Below are 27,012 nucleotides of genomic sequence, written 5' to 3'. Positions count from 1 at the left end.
TCCAAAAATGGATGTTGCCACAACCTGGGGCCTCCTGGGGCCAGGGCTAGAGCAAGACCCTGCTCTCTTCTCACCCAGGTGAAAGTGCTTTCTCACTGACCTTTGAAGGTGTCTTTGGCATTCGTGGGATGAGAGATCTGGGAACCACAGCTGCTGCTGGGATTCCATGCCCTGGGGTCTGCTCCATTCCTGTCTGTGCCATGCTGCACTGTGTGGCCAAACTGTGCTCCACTCCCCTCCCAGCCTGGTGTGATAGACCTTTCCTGTTGGCCTTTCAGACGGTCTTGGGCTGGAAATCGCTTTCACCCTGTCGTTTTGTGGCTTCTGCTGCCCTAGAATTTGTTTAGAGTCATTTTTTTCCACAGGTATTTTCTGATCTGTGGGGAGAGAGCTTCTACAGTTCATCCTTCTACTCCACCATCTTGGTGCCACCCCCCTAATTTTTTTATGAAGATAAATGAAAAGAAAATTGCTTTGACAATTCATTTATTAGGGATTGACTCTTACCCTAATAAATTTGAATCAAGTAGTCAATAAACCTTTATGAAGCACCTATTATGTACCTTGGGCTAAGCCCTGAGAATACAAAGACAGATAAAAGACAGTCCCTGCTCTCGGTGAGATCATAGTGTAAAGGGAGATACAATATGCAAATAACTATGTACAAACAAGCTATATACAAGATAAATATGAATAAGTAACAGGCAGAATGTAAGAGAGTTAAGGTAGATTGAGAAAGATTTTCTATAGAGGGTAGGATGTTAGCTAGGTCTTAAACAAAACCTAGGGAGTCAGAAGGTGGAGATGAGGAAGGAGAACATGGTAGGCATGTGTTCAGCTAAGAAAAATATTTGGAGTCTGGAGGTGAGTGTCTTGTTCAAGGAACAGCAAGTAGGCCAGTTTTACTGGACTGCAAAATCTATGGGGAATGGGGTAGAAGGTAGAAGAAGATTAGAAGTTCATAAGGGGGGTGTGGATCTGAAGGACTTTTATGCCAAATCAGAACATCCCATAAACATGGAGAGAAGAGGATAACATGGAGAAGATAGAGATCAACAGTGCCAAAGGCTATAGGTCCAGAAGGCTGAGGATTTAGAAAATGCCAATTGATCTGGCAATTTAGAGATGTTTAGTGACTTTGGAGGGAGCAGTTTCAGTTGAATGATAATGCAGGAAGCCAGAATACAAAGAGTTGAGAGAGTGAGAGGAAAAGAAGTGGAAGTAGGTCTTTCAGGAGACTTTCCCTGGGAGTTTAGCTGCAAGAATCAGGAGAGCTAAGGTGTTGAGGGATCATATGATGTTCTTTGAGGATGGGGGACCCACGAGCTTGTTTGTAGTTCATGGGGAAGCAATGAGTAGAGGAGAGATTGGAGATTCAGAATGTGGGGATAATAAGAGGGGGGCAGTCTGCTCAATGACAGGATGAAATGGGATCCCTTGTGCATACAGTTTGCCTTGGTGAAGAGAAGAGCCACCTGAGACGGGAGTGAAGGAGGTGATAGTGGCAGAAGGCATGTGGGTGAGGTGAGATGAGGAGGGGAAAAGAGGGAGCTGTCAACCAATGGCCTAAGTGTTTTTAGTAAACTCTGAGACAGGCTGACACGTTACAGGAAAGGGAACTGTTGGAGGCTTGAGGAGATACGAAAAAGTTTGCATTAGTTTTTGTGGTGAGTGGAACCATGAGTTAATTAGGGAGGTAACATTTTTGATTAGGCCTGGCCATGACAGGTAGGTGGTGCAGTGGATAGAACACCATGCTTGGAGCCAGGAAGATCTGGTTTCAAATACAAGCTTAAATACTTACTAGCAATGTGACTCTGGGCAAGTAATTTAACTCTTTTGTCTCCATTTCTCATCTGTAAAATGGGAATGCACTGAAGAAAGAAATAGCAAACCCCTCCAATATCTTTCCTGAGAAAAACTCATATATAAACATCCATGACATCTCTGAAAATCGGACATCACCGAGCAGTTGAACAATACCAAGCCCTGGACTACTGGGCAAATATTTCCCTGAATGCCTGATTTTATACTGGTAAAGGCTCAGTCAAATTTTCCATAAATTTCCTTCAAAAGAAAGATCAATCTTTTTTAAAAAAATTATTTCCCCAAAATTTCTGACTCCTTTTGTTGAAGAGATAGATGGGAGAGCTTGTTCAGATGTGAATGAATTCACTTAGACCTTCTCTTTAACCAAAGGGAGCTTTATTGACACAAAAGCAGTGGACCTGAGATTTAGAAAAGGGCTAAACAAAGGCAGTGATACAGGAAAAGGATTAATCTTACCTAGGATGATTTTAGGGTCTCCTTATGGAGGTTGGAGATATAGGATTAGTCTTGCAAGATAAAGACACAGGACAAGGAGGATGACTGATACAAGTTAAGGGAGATGAGGAATTCCCATTTCCCAGGATGGGGGATAGGGACAAGGAATTTTATGGTCCAGGATAAGGAGAAGTGTTTTGGTAAGGGGAGATTTCGGGCACCTTCAGGTTAGATAATAAACCAGGGGTTTAACAAAGTCAATATTTCATATTATTTTTAACTCTTAGGGCATTGTTTGTATTCACATTATTTCCCCATTCAACTACTAGGTAAGAGAACTCTTTCCGGGAAAAATGGGCGAAGGTCATTGTCTTCAGTAGCTGCTTCCTACTGAACAGGGGCTAAGAGTGCACTTCAGGGGCCAGAATAGGTTAGAGGGGTGATCAGCGTGGGGTGCAGAATGCAGTGCCAACTGAATCCAGGGTGGAGAGAAGCAAACCCCTCTGGGTTATCAATAAAAAGTTACTGTGGGTGAGAAGATACAAAGTGAGCAAGTAAGTTAAACAACCAGAGACCAGTTATAAGAGCGAGTAAAATGACCAATAATGGGGTCATAATGGGGGAAAGAAGGGAGAGAAATCATGACCCCCAGGAGGAAGTGGAGGGAGCTATTAGGCTGGAGTGGATGTCTTGCATCCAAGATGCTGCCTGTAATATCCTTTCAGTGCTCAAAGGAAAAATTCCACCCAGGATCTTCAGGAAATAGGGGGAGAGCTATGGGGAGTAAGCTAGTATCCTGGTCATGGTGGTGGCACACCCAGCAACGATGTACTTCACTCCACCCCACAGAGTTCCCTATTTCAATTAAGGCATTAGACTTCCAGTCCCGAGGAAGCAAGTCTAACCCTAGGCACGCTGTGGGAATCAGAAATCAGTGGGCTAGAAACAGAAGTGGTTCAAGGTGGGGCCCAGAGCACAGCATAGCTAGAAAGCACACAGGCAAGTCCGAGTGGGGGGCTTAAATGCACAGTCTTTTCTGCCTAGTCATGCCCTGCATCTTTTCTCACATCCAGCATCCTGCCTCCTGCTTACTTCTCTGTCTGCCTCACCATCCACCCAAATGCTTTTGGGAAAGAGAAAAAGGACCTGTCTCTGCCTGAGTTGGGGTGGAGAGGAGAGTAAAATGAGGCTGAAGCAGCATCCAGGCTTTGAGGAGAGTGTAGAACATGTATTCTCGTTGCATGAGAATCTGCAGGTGGACAGCATAGTCTAGGAGACACAAATCTGACAAACAAGTTCAATATGCAGGCCCCAAATAAAAGGAGCATTAAAAGTGATTTCAGAAAAGAGGAAAAACAAAGAAAGAAACCAAGAGCCCCACGATATTGTTATTTACTTTTGACATACAGGATTTTCTGATCTAGTTATTTTCTCAAAAGTTTCCACTCTGATTCCAATTCTTCTAGGGGGATCATATGCTATTGAGGATCCAACTTTATACATGTAAATATAAGTAACAACACTTTGCAAGTAGAAGCTCTCTACCCTTGAGTTCCATAGTTATACAGATGAACTGACTTATAAGAGACTGACTTTAACTCCAGTTACCACGAAAGACTTGGGAGGATACATAAGTAATTAATTCCAAAAGAGTGAGTATCAATAAATTGCTTATAATAAAACATGTTTGTACCACAGAACAGAAAACACACGGTGTAAATCGGTATTATTTCTACAGTAGTAACAAAGTTTGAATGACGTTAAATTTTCCATTAATATAAAAATATTCCATGTTACCTCCCTCTAAGAAAATTGTAAGGAAACCACAAGCTGAAAATGTTTCTGATCTAGTTTCAGTAATTAATAGAATAGCAGGCAGGTCCCTCAATCAGTTGTACCAATACCCAACTATTCTAACATCATTTTAAAACATTTAAGGATCTTATTCCATACAGACATACATTTAGTAACAGGCAGATGACTAGGAGAAATACTCAATTACTAAGTTGTTTAAGATATAAAAAAGAATATGTTCTTTGGCTAAATAGCTCACATCTTAAAAACAAGCTTTATCTCAGCCTTAGTCTATGGGATAATGATTCAACATTGTGTTTATCCCTTGGTTCTACAATTTTATTTTCCCTTTATTTAATTATTTCCGTATCATTCAGAAAGAATGTTCTATTCCAGGGACTTAATCTTTGCTTACAGAAATTTGCCATAAAGAAAAAAAGCAAGGACATGACTGGATAAAACATAACAATTTTGCAAACACGGAGTATCAATTCCACCTCATAGCAAGAATCAGGAATAGTCAGATGGGGAAACATTCCTTTTCAAAGGAACACAATGGGGAAACTGAGCTGGGAGAATCTCATCCTAGGCAGAGGCTAGGATTGTCCCCTCAGTTTTTCTAGAGGAAGATCTCGACCTGTAATAGTCACATTTTCTTTGAGTAGCTTGTGGCATTTCTCTCTGATGATGGATTATGGACTATTGATGGACCTTTTTATGATCCATCAGATAACTCAAAACATAGTTCGTTATAGTCCCAAGAGCTTTTACTTCAGATGACAAGTTTCATTAATGAAAAATTTACCAGGGCTCACATTCCAAATTTAAAATTTGTCCTTGTACAAAATCCAATTACTATAGATCATTTCTATATATTTTATGTCCACCCTTTAAAAATTTAGTGTGGCACCATACCTTTCAGATCGACATTCACAAGATTAGTGCCCTATCTTAGAACATATGAAGCATGAGCCAATGTCTCTTCCTCTGAAAGCACCTATTTTACCAGTCAGGTAACTGTAGCTTACTTGAATGAGCAAATCAAATCGGAATCCATAATCATTAGTGGTAACATTTTAATATCTAAGGCCCTATCCTCTTAGCACTTTTAAAAGAAAAGATTATTATACATAAATTCACTGTTTTTGCTAACCTATGAGCAACTCTCAGGGAAGTCCTGCTGAGTCCAGCTGCAAGGTTCTAGTGTCCAGCAGGCTGGGGAGAGAAGGGCGATGTTGCAGGCATGGTCATGGAGACAGGGAGTATTGGGGTGCAGAGGGAAAGGCGTACCCACAGTTTTCCCAATTTCCTAGTGACCAGAGAATGGAGAGAATTGGACTTACACTTCCAGATAGGATTTTGGAAGTTGCGTCCAGGTCCATGGACTCCAACCTCTGGACCAAGATCCTTCCAGTCTCTACTTGAGAGGAGTTGTAGTTCCTTGTCTCTTTTACCTTGGACATTTATGAAGCTAGAAAATGCATATCCTTCAGGGGAGAGGAAGAAAAGGACAGGGTGAGAGAGAAGGCTTACATCTAGGCAGGTTTCTAGGCTCAGAGGCCCACCTACTCACCTCCCCCAGCGTTCCATGATGGAGGGGAAGGAACAACACAGGGTAAACTATGGTGCAGGGGGGGACAACAGTGTAAAAAGTCCTCTCAATCAGAGCATTGCGCCTTTTGTTTCAGTTTTGGAGACCAGATTTCTTACTAAGCTTGTTTTGTTTAGAAATCCCCTCACAAATTACTTTTCCAGATTATATTGTGGTCAGGCTGTGCTACTATGGAACACTAACTAATTTTCCTTAAGATATCCTCTCAGAATTCCCTTTACAGCTGACTCCAAGAAACCTCTTGTCACTTTTCCCAACATCCTGGGAAGAGGGGAGAAAAAATGTGACCGACCCAGCACAAGGGTTTCTCCTTATAAGAGGGTCCACAGTCCAACTGACCACTCAGAAGTCAGAGGAGCTTCAGATATCACTGGCATTTTCTGGACACTCCAGTGGTCTTGCTGCTAGGGAAATAGTAGGAGCAGAAAGGTCTGGGGAAGAGAACAAAGAAAAGGGTGCCTACTTCTTATCCCAGTGGCTAAGAGAAGAACAGAGGAGTTTGATTAATATTTGGACTCCTGCATTTCTGCCCCAAAATATTGAAGAGAGAAATGGGAGAGATGGTTCAGATGTGAATGGATTCACTTAGACTTTCTCTTTAGCCAAAAGGAGCTTTACTGATGCAAAAGCAGTGAGCCTGGCATTTAGAAAGAAGCTAAACAAAGGTAGTGGTACTGGAAAAGGATCTATCTTATATAAGATGATTTTAGTGTCTCCTTATGGGGGTTGGAGATCTAGTGTAAGTCTTGCAAGATAAAGAAGTCTTGTAAGATAAAAATACAGGATGAGGAGGATGAATGATGCAAGATAAGGAAGATAAGGGAATCCCATTCTCCAGGATAAGGGTGAGGACAAGGAATTTTATGGTCCAGGACAAGGGGAAATTTTGTGGTAAGGGGAGACTTGAGAGTGCCTTCACGTTAAAAAATAAACCAGTGGCTTCACAAAGGCAATCCTTAATATTATTTTTAACTCTCAGGGAACAGTTTGTATTCACATAATTTTGGTTGGGCCCCATTAAGACATTATCCACCTAAACACATTGGGGATAACATCAGCTCAATCCTGTCACCACCGCTATGAATGCTTATCCTATATCAGATGACTTTTGGTATGATGGAGAGTTTAAAAGAAAATTTTGATGATGTTTTCATCTGAATTCATATTGACTCTGAATGAATTGAGTCCTTTATTCATAAATTTTGGATTTGATTTAGTTCCATTCTGCCTGCTTAACCAGGAAGGAGCTGTAGCATGGGATAAAATTCAATAAAAATGTGGTTTAAAATGAGTCGGAGGTTTGGACACGAAATGGAAGACTAAAAGTGTGATATCTGTTTTGTCCACAAGACAAAGATCTCCATTGTGTAATAGATTCCTCTCTGGCCTAAAACTTTCATTACAATGGACTATTACCCTGTCCACAAGATGTTACCGTAAAAAACTCCCAAAACAATCACTAAGTTCTGCAATGTAGATGTTGACCACTAAATGTCACCAAAACCATCATATAATATCCTTCAAGATCATTTTTTGACCACCAGACGTCAGCAAAACGATTTGACATAATCTTCAATGGCATTAAATTGATAAAAAAAAAAAACAACAACAACAAATTACTAAAAGCCTACTACGTGCTGTACTGTGCTTTGGCTTTTAGGAATGCAAAGATGAAAAGGAAGCTCCCTTCACTCAGAGAAAAGAGCATCCTATTAATGGAGACCAACTGTGTATGACAAATACAAAAGCCAATAAATCTGACCTAAAAAGAGGAAGAAAACAAGTCTCATCCTTCCTTTCTAGAGGTGAAAGGTCCACGAGATGACAACATGAATTTACTTTCAGACATTTGCAATATATCTATTCAATTTACTGAATTTTTCTTTAAAATATTTTTCTTCTATAGGATGTATACTATATACTTTTGTTATTCAGTCATTTTTCAATTGTGTCAGACCTTTCCTTAACCTATTTGGATTTTCTTGGCAGAGACACTGGAGTGCTTTGGCATTTCCCTCTCTCACTCATTTAACAGAAAAAGCAAACAGGAGTAAGCAACTTACCCAGACACACACAGCTAGTGAGTGTCTGAGATCACATTTGAACTCAGGTCTTCCTGACTCTGGACCCAGAGTTCTATTCACTAAGCCCCCTAGCTGCCCTGATCTCTGTATAGTAGACATATGAACTATCTATTGGTCAAGGCTCTCAGAGTGAATAGGAAGAGACCAGGGAGCTCAGCCCTGAAGGGGGCCCTTCCTTTCAGCAGCACTAATTTCTTTGCTATTATCTCATCAAGGACCCATCCACATTTCTCTACTAACCTCTTTTAGCCTCAGTTACTTCATCTCTAAAATCGGAATGATCCTGGCATTTCCTACCTAAAAGGGCTTTTGTAAGCAATCCATTTGATCTATCTCAGAGTTAAAAGGAAATATGAGTTGTTTTATCATTATTATTTTCTCAAGTGATCTCTGTCTTGGGAACAGGAGAGAAAGTAGAGGGAAGCAACTAAGAGGAAGCCTGTGCAAGGACCAGGAGTGGATGAAAAGTGAAGTACCCCAAGTACAGCAAATACCAGAGAACACTAGGCATAAGGAGAGACTGAGCCCTGGGAAGAACGGCTTTCCCAGCAAGGTGGGAAATGAAGCCTGGAGTCTGGGCCAGCAAGAGAGTGTCAGGGGCAGGTAAGAGTAGGAGCAGGAGAGGTGAGAAGGGATTTCCCATACCACTCAAAGGAAGGGAGTCAGAAAGCAAGGACATGGAGACAAAAGCCTGCTCCAACCAGAGCAGAGATACTGGTGCTTCCTCAAGGACCCTGGGGACACAGAGCCTGCAGACATTAAAAAGAATATCTAAGAAGAGAAAGGTAGAACAGAGATGTGGCAATTAGGAAATCATGAAGATGATTCAGAAAGGGCCACATGGGTAACACAAAGCCCTCCTGGAAACAATTTCTGGATGCTCGCATCTGGACCCCCTGAAGAAGGGATTGAACAAGGGCACCAGTGTATTTACACTTGGAAGAGAGGCTGCCAACTTTCTAGGAGAGAAGAGGACAGAGATGGAGACTCCCCTCCCCATAGCCCCAAAGGGCCAAAGCAGACAGTTCACAGGAACCTCGACTCTTACACCTGGAAAAGACTGAGAAATAACCTTTCATTTCCTAACTGAGACACAGTGAATTCTCTCTATGATATCCCTGAAAAGAGGCCATCCAATCCCTGCTTGCAGTCTTTCAGTAATGGGGAGCTCACTAACTTCCAACCTAGATCATTCCTTCAAAAAGTTCAGTTTTCCATTATGTTAGGACAAACCAGCATCCCTGTAATCAATCTGTTAATCAATCCCAAAGGTATTTATTAAGTACCAGGAGCTTTGTGCCAGGAGCTTTGTCTTTCCTCTTGATTTTAGGTCTCCATTCTAAAGCCACACCAAATCTGATCCTTTTACCCTGTGACAGTCCTTCAGATACCTTCAGCTATCACTGCCTTAGCTGTCATCTACTTTCAGAGTGAAATGCCACCCACTTATAGACTCGTGGGATTTAGGTCCAATACCTTCCTCTTAAAGTAGGGGAAACAGGTCTAGAGGGGTGAGGTTCAGTGATTTGCCAATCATCTCACAGGCTGTAGGGAGTGGAGCTGGAGTTCAAATCAAGGTCCTGATTCTACAGTCAAGGTTCTTTCCACCACAAGACCGTCTTCTTTTCATCTGTTTCTCATAGGGTGAGGATTCCAGGCCCCTCGCCATCCCTGTCTGTTATCGTCTTTCCTAAATGTGGATTCCAGAAGCTAACACCATATTCTATGGTCTGACCAGGACCATAGGGAGTATCTTTGATTCTTGACATGATTATTTTATCTATCCCTGTGATTTCTCTGATGTGTGGTGGGGGTAATCCAGCTTGAAGAGTGCTGTTGCTCATGTCAATCAGTCACGTATAAGGGAGTTGTCTGGATGCAGAGGGTTTAAAATGGTCACATGGCCAAGCCAATAGATAGGACTTGGATCCAGGTCGTCCTGACTCCCAGACTACCTCTATTGTCTACCCCAGGCTCCATCACGTAATTATGTTAATGTAACCTGAAATCACTGTAGCTAAGGCAGCCACAGGGCTAGGGACATAGCACTGGACAAACACACTCACTCACAGTGGAAAAGCTCCACATGAGTCGAGCTCATTCACAACCCTGTGCCCTCCAGGAGACTTCATTCTCTTGGTCTGCCATGTGGCTGAGGATTTGGTCCCTGTGTTCTCTGGAAATTTGTCTCTGATGGTTTTACCCTGTCACCCCAAGAGGACATAAGAGAATGACTCTTGGCCAGTGGGTCCCTCTTTAATGAAGCAGGAATATACCTTCAAAGATCTTAGATGTCACCCTACAACCCCAACTTTCCAGATAACATGGGAACTTCCGGCTTTCAAAATCCACATTCACCTCTACCAGCAGTATCAGTTTTCACATAGACTCCCAAGGCTCAAAACATAGCTAGATTTAATGAATGTATGAAGAAATGAATGAATGAATGAAAAGCACCGGTTGTGTTTACGATGTACCAAGAACCATCTTTGTCAACTTGCTGGTTTGGGGATGGTGAGAAGGTCAAGAGTGAAGGATGACACTTAGGTTGTGGGCTTGTGTGCCTGGGAAGATGGTGGTCCCTTTCACAATAATGTGGAATTTTGAAAGGGAAAAGTGTTGAGGGCCAGTGGACTTAAAGAGTTCAACTTTGGAGACGTGAAATTTAAGATGTCTATAGGGACATCCACTTGGATATATCCAATAGGCAAGTTGGAGATGCAAGACTGGAGGCCAGCAGAGAGGTTTAAATCGAACAAATAGCCAGTACACAGGGATATATTGAAGATAAGTGAGAGAATGGGAATGAAAGAGGGAGTAATCTAATACCCTTGTGCAGGTAGAGAGTCCTTTGGGTCAATAAGGAGTAAGTACATCTCTGTGTGAGAGAGGGGGTGGGAGGAGACAGTGGCAGAAGGAATTTGAGTGAGGTGAGAGGAAGAGGAGGGGAGAAGGAGGAGGTCTTGGGGAATGACATCAACATTTTCAGTTAGATATGAGGCAACGTTCTCAGCTGAGATGGTGGGTGGGTGCTGGAAGGAGCCATGGGAGGGATGACAATTTTCTGAAGAGCAGTTGTGATGATTAGGATAGTGAGTTAATTAGAGAAGTATAAAAAGATTTCCTTGGGACTCCAGAAGTTCCTATTTCACCTTTTGGGGAAATCCAATTGCTCTTTTAGTAGCAAAAGAAGAAGCATGGATCAAATCCATGTTGTGGGGAAATACTGGTAGACATTAATCATATTACACACGACTTGGAATTGGAATTTAAAAATATCATGGTGAATTTGACATTTACCAATGCAGTGTCAAGGGTTTTCAGATTGGGGAAAAAAAATTGAATGGATTGCTGGCACACTCCTTACATTATTCTGTTAAAATAGCAAAACAGCTGCAGGAAGAATGAGGTTTTCTGGGAACTGATTTCCCTGAACCCAGGTTTTGTAGACCACCTGCCTTTTTTCATTGATAATGATGCAGGATCTGTTGCTGTCTGTGGTGATCACAGATTGCCAGCATGGGTCTATGGACATCTGACCATGGTACTCTTTGTGTTTTTGAAGAACCAAGGGGTGATTGTTTCCAATTGTGTCATTTTTCAGTTGAGTCTGACTCGTTGTGACCCCATTTGGTGTTTTCTTGGCTAAGGTACTGCAGTGGTTTGCCATTTCCTTCCCCAGCTCATTTGACAGATGAGGAACTGAGGCAAGGAAAGTTACTTGACTCATCCAGGTTCACACAGCTAATAAGTGTTTGAGACCAGATTTGAATACAGGAAGATGAGTCTTCCTGACTCCTGGCCCAGCACACTATCTACTGTGTCACCTAGCTGCCCTGGTTGTGCTACCATGTCCCCAAGGCAGGCGTCTCATTCATATGTGAGTATTGCTAGATTGGCTGGTTTACTGAAGAGCTTTTTGGTGTCTTCAGTGCTGAAGTGAAAGTTTTTATATATGTTGATATCTCATCTAACCTAAGCTGTTGTGTAAATCCTTGAAAACTCATTTTTTACGAAAGGTCAAACTCTGATAAGGGCTTCTCACATTAGAGAGAGCATAGGATGAAGGCAGAAATTCCACAACAGGATTGAATTCAGGCCAGAAATTTCTTCAGCTGTTGAATGTTCACGAGGTGAAATTGGATATGTTTTGGAAATCACTCTTCTTTTGACATTTAAAAAGGAAGCTTGGGGTGGGGGGGGAGCCAAGATAGCAGAGTAGAAAGACGCACATACACATAGCTCCGAATCCACAACACATAGAACATCTGTATAAAGTAACTCACAGCGAATTCTGGGGCAATGAGGCCACAGAACAGTGGAGTGAAGGAGATTTCTGTTCCAGAGGGACCTGCAAACCTCTCACAAAAGGTCCATCGCACTGCGGACGTGGAGCCCAGCCCAGCCCTGCTGCGGCCGCAGCACCAAGAGGAACAGATCCAAGCAGGCTTCAGGGACGAGATCTCCAGCGGCCGCACAAGTCCCTCCACGCACAGGTGATGGGGGTCGGTAAGAGGGTCTATTTGGCAGGTCGATAGGGGAGTGGGGTGCCCCCATAATTCAGGCCCCCTTGGGAGGCAGAAGCTGAGGCAGCGGCAGACCAGGGCTCCCAAAGCAGGCAGGAGCCTGGATACATTGTTGAAGGTCTGTGCATAAACCCCCTGAGGGAACTGAGCCTGAGAGGCGGCCCTGCCCCAACCTGAGCACCTGAACTTAATCTCACACTGAATAGCAGCCCTGCACCCGCCAAAAGCCCTGAGGCTGGAAGCAGCATTTGAATCTCAGAATCCAAACGCTGGCTGGGAGGATCAGGAGGTGAGGTGGGTGTGAGGAGAATATTCAGAGGTCAAGTCACTGGCTGGGAAAATGCCCAGAAAAGGGAAAAGAAATAAGACTATAGAAGGTTACTTCCTTGGTGAACAGGCATTTCCTCCCTTCCTTTCTGGTGAGGAAGAACAATGCTTACCATCAGGCAAAGACAGAGAACTCAAGGCTTTTGTGTCCCAGCCCACCCAATGGGCTCAGGCCATGGAAGAACTCAAAAAGAATTTTGAAAATCAAGTTAGAGAGGTGGAGGAAAAGCTGGGAAGAGAAATGAGAGACATGAAGTCAAAGCAAGAACAGCAGGTCAGCACCCTGCTAAAGGAGAACCAAAAAAATGCTGAAGAAAATAATACCTTGAAAAATAGGCTAACTCAATTGGCAAAAGAGGTTCAAAAAGCCAATGAGGAGAAGAATGCTTTCAAAAGCAGAATTAGCCAAATGGAAAAGGAGATTCAAAAGTTCACTGAAGAAAATAGTTCTTTCAAAATTAGAATGGAACAGATGGAGGCTAATGACTTTATGAGAAACCAAGAAATCACAAAACAAAACCAAAAGAATGAAAAAATGGAAGATAATGTGAAATATCTCATTGGAAAAACAACTGACCTGGAAAATAGATCCAGGAGAGACAATTTAAGAATTATGGGACTACCTGAAAGCCATGATCAAAAAAAGCGCCTAGACATCATCTTTCATGAAATTATCAAGGAAAACTGCCCTGACATTCTAGAACCAGAGGGCAAAATAAATATTCAAGGAATCCACAGAACACCGCCTGAAAGAGATCCAAAAAGAGAAACTGCTAGGAACATTGTGGCCAAATTCCAGAGTTCCCAGGTCAAGGAGAAAATATTGCAAGCAGCTAGAAAGAAACAATTCAAGTATTGTGGAAATACAATCAGGATAACACAAGACCTAGCAGCTTCTACATTAAGGGATCAAAGGGCATGGAATAGGATATTCCAGAAGTCAAAGGAACTAGGACTAAAACCAAGAATCACCTACCCAGCAAAACTGAGTATAATACTTCAGGGGAAAAATTGGTCTTTCAATGAAATAGAGGATTTTCAAGCATTCTTGATGAAAAGACCAGAGCTGAAAAGAATATTTGACTTTCAAACACAAGAATGAAGAGAACCATGCAAAGGTGAACAGCAAAGAGAATTCATAAGGGACTTAATAAAGTCGAACTGTTTACATTCCTACATGGAAAGACAATATTTGTAACTCTTGAAACTTTTCAGTATCTGGGTACTGGGTGGGATTACACACACACACGCACACACACGTAGAGACAGAATGCACAGAGTGAATTGAAGAGGATGGGATCATATCTTAAAAAAAAATGAAATCAAGCAGTGAGAGAGAAATATATTGGGAGGAGAAAGGGAGAAATGGAATGGGGCAAATTATCTCTCATAAAAGAGGCAAGCAAAAGACTCATTAGTGGAGGGATAGAGAAGGGAGGTGAGAGAAAAACATGAAGTTTACTCTCATCACATTCCACTAAAGGAAAGAATAAAATGCACACTCATTTTGGTAGGAAAACCTATCTTACAATACAGTAAAGTGGGGGATAAGGGGATAAGCAGGGAGGGGGGGGATTATGGAAGGGAGGGCATGGTGAGGAGGGAGCAATTTGAGGTCGACACACATGGGGAGGGATAGGATCAAAAGAGAATAGAAGTAATGGGAGACAGGATAGGATGGAGGGAAATATAGTTAGTCTTATACAACACAACTATTATGGAAGTCATTTGCAAAACTACACAGATTTGGCCTATATTGAAGTGCTTGCCTTCCAAAGGGAAGGGGTGGAGAGGGAGGGAGGTAAGGAAGTTGGAACTCAAAGTGTTAGGATCAACTGTCGAGTAATGTTCTTGCCACTAGGAAATAAGAAATACAGGTAAAGGGGTATAGAAAGTTATCTGGCCCTACAGGACAAAAGAGAAGATGGAGACAAGGGCAGAGAGGGATGATAGAAGAGAGAGCAGATTGGTCATAGGGGCAATTAGAATGCTTCGTGTTTGGGGGGGGAGGGGATAAAAGGGGAGAAAATTTGTAACCCAAAATTTTGTTAAAATGAATGTTAAAAGTTAAATAAATAAATTAAAAAAAAAAAAGAAGCTTTCCCCTCATCCTTCTAGCCTTAAAACATCTAGAGAGATGAGGGTACACTAGTGAGAGGAGAGAATAAAGGACAGCAAAATCTAGTGGATTCATCATTCCGTTCTGATTCAGAAAATCTGCGCTCACATCCTGCCTGTCTATCTATGGACACTTACTGGCTGTATGACCTCAGACAACTCCCATCACCACACTGGGGTTCAGTTTTTTCCTCTGTAAAATGAGAATATTCAATTAGTTGGCCTTTGAGGTCCCTTCCAACTCTATATCTCTGAGCCTAAGTGTGATTTGGGGCAAATCCCTTGACCTCCCTGGGCTTCATTTTCCTCTGTAGCAGAAGGGGATTGGACTAGAAGGACTCTGAGGGTGCTCTGAGCTGGAGATTTAAGCCTATGATCCTGTGGACCCATATGGTGGCTTGAGGTAAGGACTGGATGAAAAGAGAACTGAGGAAGCAGACAGAGAGCACACATGAGAGACTGGAAGGAGAGGCTTTGTTCAGCATGGAGGCCATGGTGCAATGGCAAGAACAGGGGAATATGGAGTTAGAGGAGCCAGATTGCTGTCCCAGCTCTACTACTGCTACAAAGACATCTAGAGTCTCCCTCAAAGTCTGATTTTTGTGTACACCAATGTTAATTTTTCTTTTACACTCTGCTTGGGCTTCCCTGATTTGACAGTGCTAAAGTCTTGGTCAAAATTGACTAGTTATTTAACCAATACCCTTCCTAGTTAAGACCAGCCATTTTCTTGTACCTATTTTCTCTAAGTTTTGTGCTTGTCAGTAGGCAGTATACACATGTACCAGTGGCTGGGTGTGCCCATGTGCCTCCCTTTCCCTGGCCTGATTTTGTCTCCTTCTGCCTTGAAATGCACCTCTTCCCCACACCACCCTTTTCTTCCTGTTCCCTGGGGGTCTTCAGGAAACAAAGTCCCATTCAGGGACTGGTGGTCTTCTGTTGCTTGTATGTGGAGCCCAGGACACCCCATCTGCCCCCTTGCCCTCTCCGTCCTGGTTTTCCTTAAAGAGGCTGATCTCTGGAAACCCCATTCTCATCTCAGCTGCCCCAAGCCCCCTCCCATCCCACCCACCCCAGCAGCCTGCCCTCAGAAACCTGGGACCTGGCTCAGTCCAGTGCCTCCTCCAAATCGAGTATGCACTGCGGCCCCCTCGAATCCCAAGGCTGAGTGATGGGAGTAGAGAGAAATTACTGATTGGGGACTCCCCCTGCTATGAGCCTGACATCACAGAGCCCCCTCCCGTTTCCTCCTCCTCCCTCTCCTCTGGTTAAATACTAGCCCTGCTCCTACTGGGACTTCCCCTTACCGGTCTGTCACACCCTTGACCAAGGTCAGTTCTCTTTGTTTCTGGAGGATGAGGATGAGGAGGAGGAGGAGCGAAAGGAGTAGGAGGAGGAAGAGTGAGTTCTCTTTTCCCCTGAGTCTGAAGGTTGGGGGGGGCACAATAAGCAGCTGCAGATCTGCTGCCCCCAATTCCTTTATTCAAAAGTGCTCTCAATCATGAATATTGGCTTTCTGACAGTCTTATTATTTATTGTCAAATGCAATAGTAAAAACTAAGCAAATGGGAAAAAATGCAAGTTAGAAGGTAATTTGTATTAACTTTCAGATTCTAGGAAGGATGACAGGGTTTTGATTCGAAAATCATCTTAGTCCTTTAGGCTAAGACTCAGATTTTACATATGATGAAACTAAGGTGCAGAAAGATGAAGTACTATGCCAAATTTGTGCTGTAAGGAGTAGAACCTGAATCCAGGCCTACATCCTCTGATTATGAATCTAATATCTTTTCTGCTCTGTGATGTTGGGTACTTTACAAGATCCTCAAGGTAAATAAAAATCAGTTATATTTTTAAAATTCTACTTTAAATATTAAATTAAAAGATGAATCCCCCATCACACTCCACACTCAAGTCTGATGGATTCCAGAAGTTCCTGCTTTTTCCCATATGGGAGTGTAAGAAGTAATACCCGTCACTATGGCCCCTCCTCTCCCTTCCAATACATCCCCCCTTATATTCTCTTATGCCCCCTCTTCAGTCTTCTCCTGAGCCTCCTCCAACCCAAATTGGCTTTACTGTCAGGGGCATGTGTGTGGCATGGGGGCATCATAGGAATATTAATGCCTTTATGGGTGTGTTGTGTGTGTAGATAGAATCATGTGTGTCAGTGTGTGTAAGTTTATGTACACAGGTGTATCTGCTTCTCCAGGGCTGCTCTTGCCTGGGGTTTCCTGCCTGCCCAGACCTTGATCTGGAAGTCTAGGGCCTTGAGACATCATGGGATTTCGTGGGGAGGGGTGGAGGTCAGCAGGGAGAAGCATTTGGGCACCCTCCCTCCCCTCCTCAGGTGGATCTTCCCATCTTTTCCTTCTTCTTCCTCCTAACCTTGGCTTGGTCTGGGGGCTGAGGAGAGAGAAGACAATGTAGGAACTCTTCCTCTCCCCTTCTCCATAGCATCTCTTTCCTCTGGTGTCCTTCAATTTAATGGTATAATTGACATTTGTCACATGTGTCACAGTTTTCACTTGTGTCACATTATATAATATATGTCATAAATAAATGTTGCTGTGTTTTGGATAGTTTGTTGTGGTACTGAATATGTCAATTAACTTAGGTAGAAATGTCACTTTTATTGTCTCAGCACCAATGAGGACTTCTTATGTCTCCTCTTGTTTACATCTGTCTTTGTGTGAAGAGTGTTTTGTCATTCTTTTCATTTATCCCATGCTTTGGTCTTGGCTGGAAGACTCCCAACAATTTTATGTTGCTTACATTATTTTAAATGGAATTTCTCTTTCTATCTCTTCCTGCAGGTATTTGCTGTAGCTTGTAGCTTGTTGGTAGTATAGAAATGCTGATGATTTACATGGGTTTATTTTGTATGATACAACATTGCTAAAGTGTTCATTGTTTCCACTAGTGTTTTCATTTGATTCTGTAGGGTGCTTTAAATATGCCATTTCTCATGTGCAAAGAGGGGTAGTTTTATGTCCTAATTGCCTGTTTTTATTCCTCCAACTTCTTTTTCTTGATTTCTTTCTATAGCTAGTATTTCTAGTACAGTGTTGAATAATTGTGGTGATATTGCTCCTCCTTATTTCACTTCTGTTCTTATTTGAAGGGTTTCAAGCTCATTCTCATGACAGATAATGCTTACTCTTGGTTTTAAAAAGATATTAATAAATAATAAGTAATGTGAAGAAAGATTTTGCTGATTGTTATGCTTTTTAGTGTTTTTAAGAGGAATTCGTTGTATTTTGTCAAAAGCTTTTTTTCTGCATCTTTTCATGTAATTGCAGGATTTTTGTTGATAATGTTACTCATGTGGTGAATCATGCTGATGGTTTCTTTACACTGAAATAGCCCTGCATTCCCAGCATAAATCTCACTGGTCATAGTGTATGGCCTTTGTGATGCATTGCTGTAATTTCCTTTCTACTTAATTTCCAATATTTTATTGCTATCCTTTAAGGAAATTGGTCTACTCTGTTTTTGCTCTCCATTGTTTAGGTACCAAAGCCATATGTTTGCTATAAAAATACTTTGCTTTCTTTACCTATTCTTTGAAATAGGTTATAAAACAGTGGGATGAATTGTCCCTTAAAGGTCTGTGAGAATTCACTTATAAATCTATCTGGTCCTTGGGATTTTTGTCTTAGGGAATTTTTATATGTATATATATATATATATATATATATATGTATATATATATATATATATATATATATATATATATATATATATGTCTTCATCAATATCTTTTTTTAAGATGGAGTTCTTTAAGTGTTTTATTTCTGTTCTGTGCACTGTTTATATTTTTGTTTTTTTAAAAAATTAATTTATTTAAGATTTCAACATTCATTTCCAAAAAATTTTTGGGTTCCAAATTTTCTCCCCATTTCTCCCCTCCACCCACCCCAAGACGCTGAGCATTCTAATTACCCCTATCACCAATCTGCCCTCCCTTCTAACATCCTTCCCTTCCCTTATCACCATCTTCTCTTTTGTCCTGTAGGGCAAGATAACTTTCTATACCCCATTACCTGTATTTCTTATTTCCTAGTTGCAAGAACAATACTCAAAAGTTGTTCCTAAAACTTTGAGTTCCAACTTCTCTTCATCCCTCCATCCCCACCCATTCTCTTTGGGAAGGCAAGCAATTCAGTATAGGCCATATCTGTGAAGTTTTGCAAATGACTTCCATAATAGTCGTGTTGTGTAAGACTAACTATATTTCTCGCTATCTTGTCCTGCCGCCCCATTTATTCTATTCTCTCTTTTGATCCTGTCCCTCCTCAAGAGTGCTGACTTCAAATTGCTCCCTCCTCCCATTGCTCTTCCTTCCATCATCCACCCCACCCTGCTTATCCCCTTCTCCCCCACTTTCCTGTGTTGTAAGATAGGTTTTCATACCAAAATGAGTGTGCATTTTATTCCTTCCTTTAGTCAAAGGTGATGAGAGTAAGCTTCGTGTTTTTTCTCTCACCTCTCTACTTTGTCCCTCCTTTGATAAGTCATTTACTTGCCTCTTTTATGAGAGATAATTTGGCCCCTTCCATTTCTCCCTTTCTCCTCCCAATATATTTCTCTCTCACCACTTAATTTCATTTTTTAAAGATATGATCCCATCGTATTATATTCACCCTGTGCTCTCTGTCTCTTTCTCTATGTGTCTGTGTGTGTGTGTGTCTGTGTGTGTGTGTGTGTGTGTGTGTGTGTAATCCCACCAACTACCCAGATACTGGGAAAAGTTTTCAAGATTTGCAAATATTGTCTTTCCATGTAGGAAAGTAAATAGTTCAACTTTAGTAAGTCTCTTATTATTTCTCTTTGCTCTTTACCTCTTCATGCTTCTCTTCTTTCTTGTCTTTGAAAGTCAAATTTTCTTTTCAGCTCTGGTCTTTTCATCAAGAATGCTTGAAAATCCTCTATTTCATTGAAAGACCATTTTTTCCGCTGAACTACTGTACTCAGTTTTGCTGGGTAGGTGATTCTTGGTTTTAGTCCTAGTTTCTTTGACTTCTGGAATATCCTAATCCACGCCCTTTGATCCCTTAATGTAGAAGCTGCTAGATCTTGTGTTATTTTGATTGTATTTCCACAGTACTTGAATTGTTTCTTTCTGGCTGCTTGCAATATTTTCTCCTTGACCAGGGAACTCTGGAATTTGGCCACAGTGTTCCCAGGAGTTTCTCTCAGGAGGTGATCAGTGGATTCTTTCGATATTTATTTTGCCCCCTGCTTCTGGAATGTAAGGGCAATTTTCCTTGATAATTTCATGAAAGATGATGTCTAGGCTCTTTTTTGGATCATGGCTTTCAGGTAGTCCCATAATTTTTAAATTGTCTCTCCTGGATCTATGTTCCAGGTCAGTTGTTTTTCCAATGAGATATTTCACATTATCTTCCATTTTTTCATTCTTTTGGTTTTGTTTTGTGATTTCTTGGTTTCTCATAAAGTCATTAGCCTCCATCTGTTCCATTCTAATTTTGAAAGAACTATTTTCTTCAGTGGCCTTTTGAACCTCCTTTTCCATTTGGTTAATTCTGCTTTTGAAAGCATTCTTCTCCTCATTGGCTTTTTGAACCTCTTTTGCCAATTGAGTTAGCCTATTTTTCAAGGTGTTATTTTCTTCAGCATTTTTTTGGTCTCCTTTAGCAAAGTGTTGACTCACTTTTCATGCTTTTCTTTCATTTCTTTCATTTCTCTTCCCAGTTTTTCCTTCACCTCTCTTACTTGATTTTCAAAATCCTTTTTGAGCTCTTCCATGGCCTGAGCCCATTAAATATTTATTTTGGATGTTTGGGATACAGAAGCCTTGACTTCTGTGTCTTTCCCTGATGGTAAGCGTTGTTCTTCCTCATGTGAAAGCATGGGAGAAGATATCTGTTCACCGAGAAAGTAATCTTCTATAGTCTTATTTTCCCCCCTTTTTTGGGCATTTTCCTAACCAGTTACTTGACTTTTGGGTCCTTTCTCAAGAGTAGAGTATACCCTGGGAATCTGTAATGTCTCAGTTCCTCCATGGTGGCACAATCCAGACTGTACACTTATCTGGAAGCAGGGAGAGATTTTTGTATACAGAATCTTGGCAGTTACCTCTCCCCAGCCACCTGGCCTCCAGTTCTGCCAATTCAGCACTGGGGGCTGATTTTCAGATAAGCTGGATGGGCAGGGCCGCCATCCAGTGTGAGACAAAGACCAGCTCCCTCTGGGCCTTTACAAAGGGCTGAGGTAAGACTCAGCTCCTCAGTGGCCCCAGGGGTTTTACGATCCAACAATGTATGCGGGCTGATGTAGGGGCTGCCATGAGAACTGTTGCTGTCTCCCCAATGTTTCCTCTGTGGGCCTCTGCCTGAGGCCAGAGGTGTGCAAAGGCCCTTCTCCCTTCCTGGTCAATTGAAAAAAAACCCATCACTCACCTTTGGCGCCTGTCGGTTGAGGGATCTGCAGACATACTGCTGCTGCAACTGGGGATTCCGAGATTGGAGATTCCGCCCCTGAGGGCTGTTCATGAGCCATGTGTTTCAAGACCAAGGCTGGGCTGGGCTCCATGCTCCATTCCGAGTCCAATTCAACTGATATTTCCCGTGGGCTTTTCAGGTCATCCTGGGCTAGAAATCTCTTCCAGGGGCGGAGCAAAGATGGTGGAGTAGAAAGACGCACGTACACATACCTCTGAACCCACAACCCATAGAACATCTACAAAGAAGTAACTCAAGGCGAATTCTGCACCCAGAGGCCACAGAACATTGGAGCAAGGGAGGTTTCTGTTCCGGAGAGACCTGCAAACCTCTCGCAAAAGGTCCTTCAACCCGCGGACTGGGTGCTGGGACTGGGAGCTGAGTACAGCCCTGCCGCGGCCACGGCACCGAGAGGAAAAGATCCGAGCGGGCTTCAGGGACGGGATCTCCAGCAGCCACGCGGGTCCCTCCACCCACAGAGGGACCTGCAAACCTCGCACAAAAGGTCCGTCGTGCTGCAGATGCGGAGCCCAGCCCAGACCTGCCACGGCCGCGGCACTGAGAGGAACAGGTCCGAGCAGGTTTCAGGTATCTCCAGAGGCCGCACAAGTCCCTCCACCCACAAGTGACGGGGGTCAGTGAGAGAGTCTCTTTGGCAGGTCGAGGAGGGAGTGGGGTGCCCCCATGGCTCGGGCCCCCTCGGGAGGAAGAAGCTGAGGGGCGGTGGCAGACCAAAGCAGGCAGGAGCCTGGATCCATTGTTGAAGGTCTCTGCATAAACCCCCTGAGGGAACTGAGCCTGACAGGCGGCCCTGCCCCAACCTGAGCACCTGAACTTAATCTCACACTGAATAGCAGCCCTGCACCCGCCCAAAGCCCTGAGGCTGGAAGCAGCATTTGAATCTCAGAACCCAAACGCTGGCTGGGAGGATCAGGAGGCGAGGTGGGTGTGAGGAGAATATTCAGAGGTCAAGTCACTGGCTGGGAAAATGCCCAGAAAAGGGAAAAGAAATAAGACTATAGAAGGTTACTTTCTTGGTGAACAGACATTTCCTCCCTTCCTTTCTGATGAGGAAGAACAATGCTTACCATCAGGCAAAGACAGAGAACTCAAGGCTTTTGTTTCCCAGCCCACCCAATGGGCTCAGGCCATGGAAGAACTCAAAAAGAATTTTGAAAATCAAGTTAGAGAGGTGGAGGAAAAGCTGGGAAGAGAAATGAGAGACATGAAGTCAAAGCATGAACAGCAGATCAACTCCCTGCTAAAGGAGACCCAAAAAATGTTGAAGAAAATAACACCTTGAAAACTAGCCTAACTTAATTGGCAAAAGAGGTTCAAAAAGCCAATGAGGAGAAGAATGCTTTCAAAAGCAGAATTAGCCAAATGGAAAAGGAAATTCAAAAGCTCACTGAATAAAATAGTTCTTTCAAAATTAGAATGGAACAGATGGAGGCTAAGGACTTTATGAGAAAGCAAGAAAGCACAGAACAAAACCAGAAGAATGGAAAAATGGAAGATAATGTGAAATATCTCATTGGAAAAACAACTGACCTGGAAAATAGATTCAGGAGAAACAATCTAAAAATTATGGGACTACCTGAAAGCCATGATCAAAAGAAGAGCCCAGACATCATCTTTCATGAAATTATCAAGGAAAACTGCCCTGATATTCTAGAACCAGAGGGCAAAATAAATATTCAAGGAATCCACAGAACACCGCCTGAAAGACATTAAAAAGAGAAACTCTTAGGAACATTGTGGCCAAATTCCAGAGTTCCCAGGTGAAGGAGAAAATATTGCAAGCAGCTAGAAAGAAACAATTCAAGTATTGTGGAAATACAATCAGGATAACACAAGACCTAGCAGCCTCTACATTAAGGGATCGAAGGGCATGGAACAGGATATTCCAGAAGTCAAAGGAACTAGGACTAAAACCAAGAATCACCTACCCAGCAAAAGTGAGCATAATACCTCAGGGGAAAAATTGGTCTTTCAATGAAATAGAGGATTTTCAAGCATTCTTGATGAAAAGACCAGAGCTGAAAAGAAAATTTGACTTTCAAACACAAGAATGAAGAGAACCATGAAAAGGTGAACAGCAAAGAGAAGTCATAAGGGACTTACTAAAGTTGAACTGTTTACATTCCTACATGGAAAGACAATATTTGTAACTCTTGAAACATTTCAGTATCTGGGTACTGGGTGGGATTACACACACACACACACATGCACACATGCACACATACATAGAGACAGAGTGCACAGAGTGAATTGAAGAGGATGGGATCATATCTTAAAAAAAATGAAATCAAGCAGTGAGAGAGAAATATATTGGGAGGAAAAAAGGAGAAATTGAATGGGGCAAATTATCTCTCATAAAAGAGGCAAGCAAAAGACTCATTAGTGGAGGGATAAAGAGGGGAGGTGAGAGAAAAACATGAAGTCTACTCTCATCACATTCCACTAAAGGAAAGAATAAAATGCACACTCATTTTGGTAGGAAAACCTAACTCACAATACAGGAAAGTGGGGTTAAGGGGACAAGCAGGGTTGGGGGGGATGATAGAAGGGAGGGCATGGGGAGGAGAGTGCAATTCGAGGTTGACACTCATGGGGAGGGATAGGATCAAAAGAGAATAGAAGTAATGGGGGACAGGATAGGATGGAGGGAAATATAGTTAGTCCTATACAGCAGAACTATTATGGAAGTCATTTGCAAAACTACACAGATTTGGCCTATATTGAATTGCTTGCCCTACAAAGGGAAGGGTTGGAGAGGGAGGGAGGTAAGGAAGTTGGAACTCAAAGTGTTAGGATCAACTCTCGAGTAATGTTCTTGCCACTAGGAAATAAGAAATACAGGTAAAGGGGTATAGAAAGCTATCTGGCCCTACAGGACAAAAGAGAAGACGGAGACAAGGGCAGAGAGGGATGATAGAAGAGAGAGCAGATTGGTCATAGGGGCAATTATAATGCTTGGTGCTTGGGGGGGAGGGAGGGGATAAAAGGGGAGAAAATTTGTAACCCAAAATTTTGTGAAAATGAATGTCAGAAGTCAAATAAATAAATTTCATTTAAAAAAAATAGGCAAGCAAAAGACTCATTAGTGGAGGGATAAAGAGGGGAGGAGAGAGAAAAACATGAAGTCTACTCTCATCACATTCCACTAAAGGAATGAATAAAATGCACACTCATTTTGGTAGGAAAACCTATCTTACAATACAGGAAAGTGGGGGATAAGGGGATAAGCAGGGTGGGGGGGATGATAGAAGGGAGGACATGGGGAGGAGAGTGCAATTCGAGATCAACACTCATGGGGAGGGATAGGATCAAAAGAGAATAAAAGTAATGGGGGACAGGATAGGATGGAGGGAAATATGGAAGTCATTTGCAAAACTACACAGATTTGGCCTATATTGAATTGCTTGCTTTCCAAGGGGAAGGGGTGGAGAGGGAGGGAGGTAAAGAAGTTGGAACTCAAAGTGTTAGGATCAACTGTCGAGTAATGTTCTTGCCACTAGGAAATAAGAAATACAGGTAAAGGGGTATAGACAGCTATGTGGCCCTACAGGACAAAAGAGAAGACGGAGACAAGGGCAGAGAGGGATGATAGAAGAGAGAGAAGATTGGTCATAGCGGCAATTAGAATGCTTGGTGTTTGGGGGAGGAGGGTATAAAAGGGGAGAAGATTTGTAACCCAAAATTTTATGAAAATGAGTGTTAAAAGTTAAATAAATAAATTTAAAATGTTTAGCCTTAAAAAAAAAAAAAAGAAATCTCTTCCACTCTGTTGTTCTTCACCTCTACTGCTCCAGAATTTGCTGAGAGCCCTTCTCTACAGGTATTTTATGGGCTGTGTTGGGAGACCCTGCGTATGTGTGTCTTTCTACTCTGCCATCTTGGTTCCACCCTCTGTTTATATTTTTGTAAACATTCATCCATTTCCCTCAGATTTTCATTTTACCTAGCTTATGATTGTGTAAAATACTTCTTAATAATTGGTTTGTTTTATCTCCGTTGGTTATGCATCCACTCTACTCATTTTTGAGACTGGTAATTTAGTTTTCTTCTTTCGTTTTTTTTTTGTATTCAAAAACCCAACCATTTGTTTTTTGTTTTTTGTTCATAAAAATAAATCCTAGTTTTATTTGAGCCATTATTTGGAATATCATATTCCACGCCCTTTGATCCCTTAATGTAGAAGCTGCTAGATCTTGTGTTATCCTGATTGTATTTCCACAATACTTGACTTGTTTCTTTCTAGCTGCTTGCAATATTTTCTCCTTGACCAGGGAACTCTGGAATTTGGCCACAGTGTTCCTAGGAGTTTCTCTTTTTGGATCTCTTTCAGGAGGTGATCAGTGGATTCCTTGAATACTTATTTTGCCCTCTGGTTCTAGAATGTAAGGGCAGTTTTCCTTGACAATTTCATGAAAGATGATGTCTAGGCTCTTTTTTTGATCATGGCTTTCAAGTAGTCCCATAATTTTTAAATTGTCTCTCCTGGATCTATGTTCCAGGTCAGTTGTTTTTCCAATGAGATATTTCACATTATCTTCCATTTTTTCATTCTTTTGGTTTTGTTTTGTGATTTCTTGGTTTCTCATAAAGTCATTAGCCTCCATCTGTTCCATTCTAATTTTGAAAGAACTATTTTCTTCAGTGGCCTTTTGAACCTCCTTTTCCATTTGGTTAATTCTGCTTTTGAAAGCATTCTTCTCCTCATTGGCTTTTTGAACCTCTTTTGCCAATTGAGTTAGCCTATTTTTCAAGGTGTTATTTTCTTCAGCATTTTTTTGGGTCTCCTTTAGCAAGGTGTTAACCTGCTTTTCATGCTTTTCTTTAATCTCTCCCATTTCCCTTCCCAGTTTTTCCTCCACCTCTCTTACTTGATTTTCAAAATCCTTTTTGAGCTCTTCCATGGCCTGAGCCCATGGAATATTTGTTTTGGATGTGTGGGTTACAGTAGCCTTGACTTCTGTGTCTTTCCCTGATGGTAAGCATTGTTCTTCCTCATCAGAAAGGAAAGGAGGAATTTTCTGTTCACCAAGAAAGTACCCTTCTGTAGTCTTATTTTTTTTCCCTTTTCTGGGCATTTTCCCAACCAGTGACTTGACTTCTGAGTTTTCTTTCCACTCCCACCACACCTCCAGATCTGCCCAGCCAGCACTTGGGGTCTGAGATTCAAATGCTGCTTCCCAGCCTCAGGGCTTTGGGCAGGGGAGGGCTGCTATTCAGTATGAGATCAAGTTCAGCTGCTTGGGTGTGGGCAGGGCCGCCTCATGGGGCTCATTTCCCTCAGGGGTTTTATGCTGAGACCTTCAACAAAGAATCCAGGCTCCTGCCTGCTTGGGGAGCCCCTGTCCGCTGCCTCCCCCACTGCTGCCTCCTGAGGGCGCCTGAGTTATGGGGACACCCCACTCCCCTCTCGACCAGCCAAAGATACCCTTTCAACGACCCTTGTCACCTGTGGGTGGAGGGACTTGCGTGGCCCGCTGGAGATTCTGTCCCTGAAGCCTGCTTGGATCGGATCTGCTCCCCTTGGCGCCGTGCAGCCAAGGCAGGGCTGGGCTCTGCTCCAGGTCCAGGGTGCCACGGCCCTTTCGCATCAGGTTTTCAGGATTCTCTGGAACAGAAATCTCCTCCACTCTGTTGTTCTGTGGCTTCTGCTGCTCCAGAATTTGTTGGGAGTTCTTCTTTACAGATATTTTATGGGCTGTGGGTTCGGAACTAGCATATGTGTGTCTTTCTACTCCTCCATCTTGTCTCCTCCCCCTATTTAAGCCATTATTTTAAAGTTGTTTGGAAGAGAATGTTGA

At 42.4% G+C, this 27,012-nt stretch overlaps 1 pseudogene; it reads right to left on the bottom strand.

The window, feature by feature from the left end:
* Nucleotides 1-21,186, bottom strand: part of LOC140516274 (transcription factor A, mitochondrial pseudogene) — a 100,301-nt pseudogene extending 79,115 nt beyond the window's left edge.
* Nucleotides 21,187-27,012: the final 5,826 nt, after the last annotated feature.

This window comes from Notamacropus eugenii, chromosome X (genome assembly GCF_028372415.1).
Source record: "Notamacropus eugenii isolate mMacEug1 chromosome X, mMacEug1.pri_v2, whole genome shotgun sequence".
NCBI classification, from domain to species: domain Eukaryota; kingdom Metazoa; phylum Chordata; class Mammalia; order Diprotodontia; family Macropodidae; genus Notamacropus; species Notamacropus eugenii.
This window is presented reverse-complemented; position numbering and strand designations above follow the sequence as displayed.